Below are 14453 nucleotides of genomic sequence, written 5' to 3'. Positions count from 1 at the left end.
CCCCCTTTTTCCCCGTAAATGAATACAGCAAACGTAGCAATTTTCGTTGAGGCCTGAGAAACCCGAAAGCTCTGTCGGTACCAAACAAATTGCATTCCATTGCATGCAGATGAGTGGGTGTGCATTCTGATGCATGCTGCTGCATTATTGAGCTGCTTCTCTGGTATCCTGCTCGGAAATGTGCTGAAGCCCCGAGGCCGGGGTTAAGTTACACTGCCCCCTGAGAGTGTCCGAGGAGCACTTCAGGACAATGTTAATGCTGTTCCAGATCAATGCATACTGGGCAACTCTTCGACAAGCATTACATTACAGCAAATGTGTTTGCTTTGCAAAGTGTGCTCTTGCTGTGCAACTACTGTTCTGTACTGTATATTGATTCCACAGAGCAACATGGGTCTATAAAGCTTATGTGAAACTGACATTTTGTCAGATAATCAGGCTCATAATTTTTCAAGACCTTAAATTCCTAGACGTTTGCACAAAGATAGACAGATGCATCCTCAATATACTGTAAAGTCTTTTATTAGAGCTGATACCGACGTTTCCATATTCTTGCTCTTGGGTGCTCCATGTTGGTGCCCCCCAATCCCAATCCTCCCCCACCTTTCTTATGTCCTTGCCACTTAATCTACTAAACCCCTCTTCTCCCCCCATAAATGCACAAATAGGCTGACACCAGACATAATTTCACTGCATTTCTTACTTCCAGTAACTATATGCATGTGACAATAAACTTCCTTGTATCCTTGTATATTCTATCTCAAATATTCATGTTCCTTTGCCTTTATGCCTCATTTCTTGTGTAATACCACATTAACACAACAAACTCAGACATGGATTCAGTAATAGCTCCTCAGCCAGCAAGGATGAGACATCATAAATCGAAAGTCCCTGACAGATTAAGCTATCTATTTAAGTCACTATTCCAGAAATGTCTCTACAGTTGAAGGTGTCGATGGCTTTATTTCCCCCACTGGTGCAGTTCAAACCTGGCTGCTCATCAGATTTCAATGATTCTAACCATATAGGCAAGTTTTAGGTGTGTGGCAGCATCAGACACGGTTGAGCTGCTGATATACAGATAAGAGACTGACTGAGATTAGAGTATCAAATGTGAAAGGATGTGGAGTGATTTAGGCTGACAGCAGAGGTGAGTGGCAGGAAGAGGTGAGACAGAAATGGTGCGTGAGCCGTGAGGGTTGCTGCTCTGTTTTGTGTAAACGTCAGGGGCCTGCTCAGGGAACGCTGTCTGTCTACACATGTGGAAACAGTGTCAACATCAGGTCCACTGCTGTCTTTAAATCCTCATGTGAGTGTGTGAGTGAATAAGTAACTGTAAAAGAGCTAATAAGTGAGTGAGTGAGTGAGTTACTGTACTGAGTGAGTGAATAAGTAACTGATTAAGAAAGTGAATAAGTGAGTGAATGAATGAGTGAGTTAGTAAGTCAATGGATAACTGAGTAAGAGAGTGAGTGAGTGCAATATTGAGTTATTGAACATGAGCAAGTAATTTGATCCCTTAGTCGGTAACGATCCGTTTGGACTTTTTGGAAACATTAGTATGAGTGGGTTATGAAGAATAATATATGAAAAAATCTGTCAGGGTGACTTGGGTGCAGTGCAGCAGTGAGCGTCACCGAGTTCCTTTCCTTTCGCCCCCTCCTTCCTCCTCTCCTCCTCCTCCTCCGCCCCCCTCCTTTCTACTGCAGAGAGTTAGGCAGGGGAGCAGAGGAGGGGTGAGAAATTTTGGAAAGCGAGAGGCAGACTGCAGTACTGCAGAACCTGGGCGTTGCCTTCAGATTTGGAGGAAAGACAAGGAAAGGAGTGGGAGTAAAAATATGTTGTGAACATGAGATGAAGTACAACATGGAGTGTTACTTAAGATTGGTGGCAAGGGAGTATCTTAAAAACAGGTGCATTTTTTAAAGTTGGAAGAAGGAATCTGGGATGTCTTGTTCACAATGTTGATAGCACACACATACAGAGAGAAACAGAACCAGTAATGTCACTTCAAAAATGTTCCATTTTTGAAATCACTCAGACAGTCATTGCAATTTGCTCTTTGGACATTAATGACGCCACACTTATGTAGATGATAGCACAAAAACTAATAGAAAAACACAAATTACCCCTAATTAAATAAAAAAAAGATTTAAATACCAGACTGTGTGTCAGAGCTTTTGAGTAACGGCTTCCCCTTTGGCATTCTGGGTAAACAGCTCCTAATTCTTCCCCCTCCATTAGCCTGGCAATAACTCTATGGGAGCCTCGTCTGAAATGAACATTCAAGAGAACTCTGAACCTGTGTCAACGAGAAGAGGCAGAGCTGCAAGGAAATAGTCTTAGACACTCTCTCACTCTGTCTCCTATACACACAAATGCATTCACATGCACGCATACACTCTCTCACACGCACATGCTCACACACAGACACACACACTGTTAGAAATGACTCTAGGGTATAGTAATATATATTCCTTGAAAAATAGTAATGTTTACACTGTAATATTAATTTTGGAGGGAACTCAATAAAGACAGAGAAAATTACACAATTAATTTGTGTATTTAATTTACTGAGTGGGACGAGTAAATCTTACAAGAGATGTTCAAATGTTATTTAAATGTATTTCTGTTAAGGCACTACATCTGAAAATACTAAGTAACTTTTATTTAGAAATTATAGGTCTTAATTTGCACATGCACAGTGAGTCACATAGGCATATCGAGGCAACAGACAAGTTCAACAAGACGGAATCGATAGCGGGAATCGCCATTTTACCAAATGTTGTTGCACGTAAGTATTCCCTTTCTACTTCTATGTTTGAGTTAATTTATGGCTATCTGTACACTTTGATTGTCGTATTTTTGGTGTACAATATACAGTAAGCAATTGTTCACAGTTAGTCGCAATATCAAAGGCTGTAACGTTAACTGCATCATCTCTTTAGTCCGGTGAAACAGCTTGGTGTTAGCTACATGTGCATTTTTACGTCGGATACTGGCTGTCGTTTATCTCTTTTAACGACAATGTTTTTTTATTTACGCAGTAAAGGCTTGATACAGTGGGCAGAGCCTACAGACAGTTTTAAAAGTAACGTTAAATTCGGCTCCTGTGTGTATCTAATGGTGACTTGTGTGCTAATTGGCTAAAGTAACACCGCTTATGTTAGCTTATGTTAGCTAACTGAATATTCCTAACCCTACATTTACCTCAGTAAAAACATTCAAATCAGTGGTGGCATGGCGCTGTTCCATTACGGGCTAAACATCGTTGTATGGGGTAAAGCCTCAGACTTTGTCTTTCCATTATCAAGGCTCAATGACGAAGAACAAAACCAAAGTCATTCATGAAAAAAATTTCCAAAACATTCTCCGAAGGCTTGAGGATGTGAGTGGGAATCTACCTAGCAGCTACAGATGATTTCAGGGAGAGGTGGCCTGCCTTGTTTTGTGAAGATGGGGTAAGTGAATCTTTAGACACTTACTCTAATACTCTATCCAGCATACAATTTTAATCCAATATTAAGATTAATTCAATACGTCCTATGTTAAGATGAATCCTCTCAGTTGACTCATTTCATTTTGCATTTAACGGTTCCTGATATTTGGTTTTGTTGATGCAGATCATGCAGGAATTCAAGAATTATGCTGGAGCAGAGGTTCATGGTCAAACTTGACTACTATACTATCTCAGCACTTTTCAGATCAATTCATCCTATATATAACTAATACAATATGCATGTGTTTATATACTGTGCATGCATGTGCTGCTTACATAGCATATATGTACTCATGCATAATGTAACAGATGGAGCGCTGCATGCTGTATGAACACAAACCCCACATACACAAACAGGGCCACAAACACAGGATCAAACTCCTTGCACTCCTGTTACACTGCGACGTGAATTTATGATATTAAAAGAGTTCAATTAATATCCTTGTTCAACGGTTTCATGTGAAACTGTGGATGCTACGTTGTTTGGATCTTCACAGAAAATAGGAATAATTATGAATCCAGGTGCCTACTGGTTGAGGCTGAGTCATCCATATTTCATACTAGTGTGGCATAGAGAGCTCTGAATGCCTGCAGTCCCTGGATACCACGAAAAAATCTGAGTCTCCAGATAGCAGCTCTTCATTTAAGATGATTCCAGTGATTGGCATGTAGTCTCATGGGACCAACCTTGCAAACACACAAACAACAGGCTGCCTCGAGAAGTTCTCCCTCATATATTGACACACTTAAATAAACCCCTACCCAACACACACACACACAAATGCACAGTCACACACATACATACACAGACACACACACACACACACACACAGGTGCATGTGCGTGCGCGCACACACACACACACACACACACACACACACACACACACACACACACACAATATATATCACTAAAATATAGAGAGAAACAGGGAAAAACTTACAAATACACACACACACACACACTTACCTTGCCCTTACAACTGAGTCTAATTAATGCATGAGTGAATCACCCCACTCAGCTCTCTCGTGTGACAGTAGCAGCTCCCACCCACCACTGACTAGCTCTGTCTGTGATGCTAAAATAAGAAGGAGCAGAAGTAGTGCAGAGCAGCCACGGATGGAGCGGGCTAACCACATCTGGGACCGGCGCTTCCTCTGAGACAAAAGTTTAGTTTAGTGCTTTTGTCTCTTTCTTTTCCCGTTTTGCGGGCTTGTTGTTGTTTATTCTTTGTTTTGTATGAGGAGGAATGCACTGCAAGGCCCCCCCAACGGAGCAGCAAAATCTGCTGGAGCTGTTTTGGAGGCTGAGATCAAACAGACACCCACCATCTCTCTCTCTCTCCAAAGATGGTGTTGATGCATGTGCATGTGCATGTGTTTGCTTTCAACCACAGTAGAAGTGAGATTATTTATGTAAAAGCCACACCCTTCCTTCCGAGGACACCCATCCTATGAGAAATTCATATTAGTGTCTCCCTTTTTATTGTTGAATAGCACATGCAGTCCATTAAATGGTTATGGTTCCTATCAATTTAAAGTCATGACACTGTCTTTTCTTGTACGCTCTTTCTCTGTTCAGAGAAACTAAGAACTTCAGAGAAGTTTGTTAGACATTTCAGACAGATACAAAACCATACATTTCTTTTCCACTTCAACAGGCCCGATATCCATTTAATGTCATAATTCCACCCATAGCACATTAGGGCTCCTACAGTTTGAATAATTCCCTCTGTAGCTATGGCATTACTAGATGGCTCTTTTATGTCAAAAGAGTTGCCTTGATTTGTCCTTCTAGCCGATCCTACCTTAATGAAAAATGTAAGTCCTTGCAGGCAACGTCCTCCTCCCATAACCTGATAAATATTTCAGCCACATACAGTTGCACTGCTCTGAGTCACTGGCTGTGCAGTCTGACAGAAAGGCTTCTCTCTGGACAAAAGACAGTGATAGAAAGGGAAAGAAAAGTCTGTTTTTTTCTCATCTGTAAATAATATGGTTTCAATATTGAATATGGTCTCAGCTGATGTAGAGGCACACACACACACATGCACGGACACACACACACACACACACACACACACACACACACACACACACACACACACACACACACACACTGACAGCTTTTTGTTCACCTAGAGAAATGCAGTCTTCACCCTCAACAACACCTCCACATATCTCTCCTGCAACTTTCAAAACTGGCTGTGCTAGAGAAGGCTTGGCATTGAGACGTGTCTTATGACTCATAAAACTCCTTCATTACCGCTGGCAAACTTTCTCCCCTCTCACCACTTTCCTTAGACCACCTTCCCCTGGTGGTGTAGGCTGAAGCAGTAACTTTACAGCATAGCTGCCTGCATGGCTATAAAGCTGTAAAATGACAGCTATTGGTAAAAACGCCACGCACCAGCCTGAGAGGGTGAGAGGGGAGTGTTGGTTGGGTTGGTTGGGTTGGTTGGGTTGGTTGGATTTTCCTACCTGCAGATCAGACATGAGTAAGTTAGTGCTGCTTGGGAAGGGGGACCAGGTGATGATTGTTGTGGGTGTATGTACAGTATCAGCAGCAGACCTCCTGGGCTTTGTGTGTGTGAGTAAGTGCCCAATAGAGGGCACTGTACGCAGCACTGCAAGTGTCTGAATGTATCCCTTGCACACACACACAAACACAGCCACCCACCCACCCACACACACACACACACACACAGACACACACCGACACACACACACACACAGACACACACCGACACACACACACACACACACACACACACACACACACATACACACACACATACACACACACATACACACACACACACACACACTCACACACACGCACACACACACACACACACACACATTCACACACATATATACACACAGTTCTGGAAAAAAATAAGCGACCACTGCACATTTTTATGATGTCATCCCATGGTTGCTGAGTGACATTCGAATGAGTTGACACTGCCATATGGCTAAAGGTTGTAAGACAATGTGATAGAAACATGGAATCAAAAAATGAAGCGTTTTCATCTTTTTTAAAACATTTTTATGAAAAATGGCATGTCCAAAATGACCCTTTTTAAATAATCTGTGGAAACATCGTTATTTGCATTCACAGCTATCAAAGTGGTTCTTATAATACGTACCAAGCCTCTCCATATCTCCACAATGATTCTTAGACCACACCTTTTTAGCAGCAATCCCGGTTTTGAGGCAGGAACGAATCTTTGCCATCACTCTGGCCTTCTGCTCACTTTTTTGACGGATTGAGGACTCTGGCTGGGCCACTCTAAAATGTTATTGTTCTCTGTTAACCATTTCTTGCCTTGTTTAGCTGTATGTTTTGGATGATTGTGTGGTTTAATGGTCCAATGCCGCCTATTGGGGCAGGTCTCTCGGCACACTGCCTGATCATTTGATGCCAGATCCTCCAGAATCTTAATTTAGCCCCTTATTAGTGTTACCATTTACTTTGAGAAGGTCTTACAACCTTTTGACATGTGACAGTGTGGGAGTATATATATATATACACCAACACAGACACATTCAAGTTCTTTTTTTCTCCCACACAAATACAGAGGCAAAAACAAAGGGAGGGAAAGAGAAGTCACAAATTTCAGCGGCGCGGAACATGAGTCTGCAGCATTATCAATTACCCCCTCCAGTCCCACCTCGCCGTCCCAGCCAAAGAGCATGCAGACGCAGCACATTTCACTGGCCACTGGCCCTGTCCACCGATGGGCCCACTGCTCTCCACTCCTCTCCTCTCCTCTCCTCTCCATTCCCTGAGTCACGGGTGAGGCAAGGACGCCTCACTGCCCTGCTCAAGCAAGGGCAGCACGAGTGATTTATGCTTCATGCTTAAATGTTACATTGCAGTCAGCATCCCGATGGCTTTCCTGTGTGATACGTGCCGTACATAAGCCACCTTTCTGTTTGAGTACTCCCTGCATCGTCTGTGAATGCCTGTGAGAGGGCACGGCTGCACCATATGGTAATAGTCTGCACAGAAAGCAACTACTAGGGTACAACCTGCTGTGTCACCTCCTGTGGGTCTCTCTGGGAGGACATGGGAGAGGCGTAAACGCCCGGCTTCAGAAAGTAAAAGTCCAACCATGTATTGGTTTTATCCGTGGACTTACTGTGTGGTGAGATATTCACTAATTAGTTGATCTGTTTTCCTGAGGAGTTGTGCTATTTATAATCAGCTAATTCAATGAATGGTTGGAAGGAATATGTGGTAGGACTTTTAGTCTCTGAAGCGGGACGTTTACAGACCTCTGCGAAACGATCGGGGGGGGGTGGCTCTCTCATCTGAGAGCCTGTGTAGAATTGGATGGTGAAGGGGAGGAGATATTTCTCAGCTGTCTATCATGAAACATCTGTGCAACTCTTCAGTGTTAAAAGATGGGAGAGAACATTGGCAGTAGGATGGCAGCACAGAGTTGATTTATTGAGGTGTCTCATCTCTGCTGGTAAGCATCGCTGCATGACCCGTGACAAGACAGGACAAGGAGAAAGCAGAACACACACACCTGTGCATACACAATTGTACCATACACAGACATACATATTCTCTCTCTCTGTCTCTCTCTCTCTCTCTCTCTCTCTCTCTCTCTCTCTCTCTCTCTCTCTCTGTCAATCTCTTTCATACACACACACACACACACACGTTTTGTTTCCCCCAGTGCACACTAATGCACAGTTTGAGCTCTTCAGGCTCTGTTGCCTTGGTCGGAGCATCATTCTCTTTTATTGTCAGTGATATATAACTTTTTTACTGTTTCGACAAAAATTCACTCCAATGCGTTGATACCTTTTATCCACCTTTTCTCTCTCACCCTTTCTCTCAACACCCTTTCTCACAAACACACACACACACACACACACACACACCGTCATCATTGGCACCACACCCACAGAGAGATCTGACTGGCTGAACGTTGGTGAGATGTCTTGGAGCAGCAAATCATGGTTTAGTCATCCCACAGCCCACTTTCTACTGCATCCTCTTCTGTTCCACTGATACCATTCGTTCTTGGATCCCTGCACTCTCATTGGCTAGTGCAGCCCCTTGGGTACATTGGTCCTGCAAGGTAAAAGAACATAAGAGCGTACTTGAGGTCTTCTTTCTGACTCAGGAATTCATTAATCTCATGACAGAATTATATAACAGCACTTGACTGAATTACAATCGGTGAGGCAGGTGTACGTGCCTCTCTCTCTCTCTCACTCTCCTCTCTCTCTCTCTCGCTCTCTCTCTCTCTCACACACACACACACAGTCACACATACACACACACACACACACACACTCACACACTCTTGCTTTCATTTGCTTTGTATCATGATCTAATTAGCGTAAACAAATGAAGGCATTATACTGAACCCCAAGCACTCAATCAGAGTGAGCCTGCCTCCTTAACTACGTTTTCTTTACCCAGTTAATTTCAAACTGTTTATTTCTCTTTTAGTCTCATTATCCATCTGTTTCACCACAAACTATCTTTTCTCTCAGCCTTTGAGTAATAAGCACACCCTGTTTCCTCTCTCTCTCTCTCTCTCTCTCTCTCTCTCTCCATATCACCCTTTCTCTAACCCCCAATGCCCTTGAGAGCACAGAATAATAATTTCTAGGCGTATTCATTCACAGAGATGGATATTTAAAAAAGAAGCTCTGGGGAAGTGGGTGTGAGTCATCAGTAAATGCCTTGCGTGCCTTGTATAGATAGCCCTTCAGCTGCACCGATGCCACCGACGCTGGAGAAGCCAGCGCACACCGACGCTAATTAACCTGTCAAAGATTAGCGAGCTGCCTGGGTCCCAGAGGAGAGAGGGATGAATGGGGTGGGAGAGATAGACAAACAAACCTCCCGACTCGTCAGTTCCAGCAGGGTGGCAGCTGGTGAGCTGGGGCGAGTCATCAATCCCTCGATACACACTCTGGGGGGGAAGAGAGCTTTAAACGCGAGACAGCAAGACAGCCAGACACAGAGGTGCACACATACAGACAGCCTGTACACACACCCCCGAGGTGCACACACACACATATCCTGTAAAAACCCTATTCTCACTTGTGCCAGACTAGTGAGAGTAGACTTGTGCCATAGACTAGAACAGAGTATGCTGCTTTTTTATTATTATTTAATTTTTCTAATTTATAGTTTTTATTGTTTTTTACATTAGGAATATAACACTCCCAATCCATCCCCATCCCCAATACCTGGAAAAAATAATATAAGTAAAAATGATAACTGTTGAATATAATGGTTTGACAGAATAAGATGAATTTATAGCCAAAATAAGGAGTGGAACCAAAGCAACATGGAGAAAATATAAATCTGAATGCATCAAATCTCAATTGCTATGGCTTGCGCAAGCCCAAGAGAGCCAAAAATGCTTTCACATAGTTCTCACTTTTTCAGAGCCATTCCTCTCAGCACTTCCAGAAAGGCTCGATACACTGCACCCACTGACCCTGAGGCAGAGCGATGCCACCTGCGGGGGGGTGCATCTCCCCATCTCCCCATCAACTATCCAGACTACTCACACCAGACTCCAGGGTTTCAAAAGCAAAGTTTAGCCTCAATGATAAAACAATACCATAAGGTACCATACAATATTTCAGATGAGGCATTTGGCTCAAAACAGTGATTATGGAATTCACAGTAATGCAACACTTCGTCAAATAAATTTTAATTTTGAACATCTGAAATAAAATCTTTAAGTAAAGTCCTAAAAAACTCTGGACTATTTCTATATTTTTAAGAATGCTAATGAGTGCATGCTTTTCACCACATCATTGTCCACATGTTCTCAGCTCAAAACCTTTTAACATGTCTTTTTCACAGAAAGGTTTGTATATGGTGTTTTCATTGTCACTGAAATATACATTTACATATGTCACAATTCAAATAGATGACACAAAAGTGTGATGTCTAGTGATGTTTTGTGATGATTCTTTTTGAAACTCAGATATTGCTGAAAAAGCTATTCAAGTCCTGTGGGGTGTACTACGAATCTTGATTAGTGGGTTAGCGCGGTATGTTGTGCTGAAAGCCAGGCTATGCTGTGACACGAAAGCGAATCTGTTTTACTGTTGCTATATCACCATGGTATCTTATGCTGTCAACCAAACCTGGTCGGGAGGAGGTTATGTGCTAAGTTATAGCTCAAATCGTGTAATCTACCGCATACTGACCAATCAATTGTCTTAAAAACGAAGTTATCTCACGTGTAGGATTCTGTCATATATCTTACAGGTGGAGCTCCGCCTCTACTAACATTTTGGGTCTCAAATGCGCTTTAATAGTGCTGTGCGTGCAAATATCCCACTATGGACGTGCATACCATACAACAACTGATGACAATTGATTTATTTGATGTTATAGGTTAGACACAAAAAATGACCGCAGTGTAGATTAAGCTATCGCTCATGAATGCGGAAGTAATTGTTTTTAAATAGAGGCGGTCTTGTGCGTCTCCACGTTACACGATTGGCCAAAGTCATCCCAACGCCGAGAACGTGCACAGATCTGAGCTGAAAGCCTAGTTTGACAAATATATCACATAACGCCAATCGTAGTATCACTTAACGTATACCCCTGAGTCAAGGCTTTGTCAAGCCTCGATATGTCTACATAGCCTAGATATGTCTAACGTGCTTCGTAGTATACCCCACTGATGCAATCACATAATCATCCAAAGCATGTTTCTCAAACTTTTCTCAAACTCACAACACATCAAAGCATCAACAGAAAGACAGTTGAACACCCTTCGGATGTTGTAAGGCTGTCTTCTGCTTTGCCAGCATTTCTCTGTTTATTCCTCAGTTTTATTCCTCTCTCAATGGCCTGTCAGTACGGTTATTTAGACTAAAACATTCTGCAGCATAGCACAAGTAAATGGGTATGCAGGCTGGTGAAGGAGTGGACTTGCAAAGGGACATATGGAATATAAATGAGAACTTATGTCCTCAAAACGGCCTTTCTTATCTTTTAAAGATTTTTTTTATTTCTCCTTAGAATCCCCAAAAGACTATCAGCTTAGCAATAGGTCTTTATGACGCAATAGAAGAGTAGCCCTGGGAGGAAAAATAAGCCTTTCTTCAGCAAAACCTGAATTGATATATCTGTACAGCCTCTATATAGCTTTTCAGTGTGTGCATGTGTGTGTGTGTGTTTGAGACAGCGAGAGAGAGAGAGAGAGAGAGAGAGAGGTTCTTGTGTGCTTTGTAGGACAGTATATAGATGTATGTATACCTCTCTCTCTCTCTCTGTGTGTGTGTGTGTGTGTGTGTGTGTGTGTGTGTGTGTGTGCGTGCATTTGTGCGTGATCTCTTATCCCACTTCTCCACTATCTCACCTCACTTGATTGCTTTGTCTCATTGGTCGAGCTTTATCAGATGACCACTGTGCCCCCCCCCTCCCCTACAGCCAGCTGAGGAAAACACAAGGTGAGCTGGGCCACGCAACGCATCAGTCCTCTACAAAATACAACATAGAGTGCAATGCATAATGGAGAGGAAATGTATTATGCATAGATTAACCAGAGTTCCCAGGATCCCGTGATTTTGGATCAATCTGTAATGCATTGCATCCTCTTTGTATTATAAAGAGAGAGAGAGAGAGAGAGAGAGAGAGAGAGAGAGAGAGAGAAAGAAAGAGAGCTACTGATGCATTGCAGATAAACTGCAGATTCTGGATAACCCCTCCTTCGCATTTTCTTCCTATCTAACGCTCCATAATATGACATCATCCTTACTTGTCTGCCTCACCATAATCAGCACCCCTCTCTCTCTCTCTCTCTCTCTCTCTCTCTCTCTCTCTCTCTCTCTCTCTCTCTCTCTCTCTCTTTCTGTGTATGCATGTGTGTGTGTGGGTGTGTGTGTGTGTGTGTGTGTGTGTGTGTGTGTGTGTGTGTGTGTGTGTGTCGATGTGTGGGTGTGTTTGTGTGTGTGTGTGTGTGTGTATGTGTATGTGTGTGAGAGAGTGTGAGACTCACCACCTCTTCCTTTGAAACACACCCCTACAATCCTCTCCCACTGTTCTTGATGATGGTGATGAAACAGGCTGTGTGACTCACTGCCTCCCCCTCCCAGCTCTCATTCAGCTCTCCTCGGTGAGATCCTCTCATATCCACCTCTCCTCAATGTCCTCTAGACCTTCTGGGACACGTCGTGCTCAGATCACACACAGAGAGAGGGGGGATGGGGGGGGGGGGGGGGCGGCAAACTCTGATTGTAATTAGCAGGACATCTTTAAGAAGAGTTCACGGAGCTCGGCGAGGACACACTCAGAGTTTGGGAGTTATTAATAGTGGTGTTTAGTGTTGGGTGCCACACTGTGAGCCCCTACTGAGCTGGGGTAACTGTCAGTAATGGCCCTTCTGTTCGAGGGCACACACACAAAGATAAACACAATGATTAATGCACATACCAATACAAATACACACACACACACACACACACACACTCTCTCTCTCTCTCTCTCTCTCACACACACACACACACACACACACACACACACACACACACACACACACACACACACACACACACATATACATACATACACATATACATACTGTACACACACACACCTTGCATAACCTTTAAATTGACAGTGGGAAGAATGGAGCAGGGGCTTTCAGACAGACAGATGGAAAGTGTCACCCAGGGACTACTGCAGTCACTCTCACTCTCTCCAGACAGACTGCTGAGAGTCATGACTAAGAGTCAGACAGACCCACAGAGAGAGAGAGAGAGAGAGAGAGGAGAGAGAGAGAGAGAGAGAGAGAGAGAGAAAGGGAGAGAAGTGCAGGTGGAGAGAGAGAGGGGTAGAGGTCAGACTCCAGCAGGTGTGTTGGGGCTTTAGTGTTATTTATGGCTGTCTGGGTTTGTGTAGAGCCCAGACACATCCTTCTTTTACCAGTGCAGCTCTGTCCCAGTTCATACACACACACACACACACACACACACACACACACACACACACACACACACACACACACACACACACACAGAGACAGACATACACACATATTCACATAAACACATGTATTATCTTCTGTATGATCCTATGAGGCATACATAATGAAGCATTCATAATGCCATATAGTGTATCTGTAGAATCAGGGAGTGATTTATAAAAGAAATCAGAGGGGGGAGTGTTTTTGAAGCGTTTTTTTTTTTATCTTCACTGGGTGACGTCACACCTCCACTCCATGACAATCCAGAGCCATGGTCGCTTGGCTGCTGATTCCCTGAAATAAACCCTGAAAAAAACTAACTCCAATTAGAGAGGGGATGACACTATAGTTTTGAAATTGAAAGTGGCTTTGGTAAATGGTTGTAGCAATGCCTGTAAACATCAAAAATTGCAGGAAGAATGTGTAAATTTATTTACAGTAAAGGTAGGCCCACATACATTGTTGCCCAATGTTGTTTAGTGTCAGTTTGTAAAGTTGTAAAGTTTTCAAAGTTAGCGCCACTCCAAGTGTTGGAGTGTGTGAGAGAATATGTGAGAGTGAGTGAGTGACCAGACTCTATACACTTTGTGAATGAGTTTTGTTTACCAGGTTAGTAAACATCCATCTCCATAGTTTTTTTTTACTGAAAACAAATCAAAGCATGAAACACAGTGGGCTCCATACAGTAGACTATGGCGCCTGTATTTCTTGCAGCTGCTAAAACATCACACAGACGCTGTGTCAGCAGTACGTGCTGACAGTGACAGTCCATTTCTATAGGCTATATTATCTGCACTAGATGCAGATTGCAGCACTTTACTTGTAGATGAAGTAGCATTAATCAATGTGAAGGGGGGCTATAAACATCAGCAAGGGAAAATTCTCCCATTTACCCAGAAAATCACACCCTGGACGGAATTGCCAGATTATTTTAAATCTATTAATCTGGGAATACTCAGCATCTCTTCTCTCTGACGTCAC

The 14453-nt window shown here is 43.0% G+C and overlaps 1 long non-coding RNA gene across 1 annotated transcript; it reads right to left on the bottom strand.

Moving 5' to 3' along the window:
* Window positions 1-7951: 7951 nt before the first annotated feature.
* Window positions 7952-12885, bottom strand: LOC121680511. The gene is made up of 3 exons (XR_006021727.1): window positions 12507-12885; window positions 9374-9446; window positions 7952-8593 (listed from the first exon to the last, which is right to left on the bottom strand). It is a non-coding gene; the product is annotated as an uncharacterized LOC121680511 (long non-coding RNA).
* Window positions 12886-14453: the final 1568 nt, after the last annotated feature.

Source organism: Alosa sapidissima, chromosome 13 (assembly GCF_018492685.1).
Source record: "Alosa sapidissima isolate fAloSap1 chromosome 13, fAloSap1.pri, whole genome shotgun sequence".
Taxonomy (NCBI): Eukaryota; Metazoa; Chordata; class Actinopteri; order Clupeiformes; family Clupeidae; genus Alosa; species Alosa sapidissima.
Note: the sequence above shows the minus strand (reverse complement) of the source record. Positions and strands in the feature narration are given on the sequence as shown.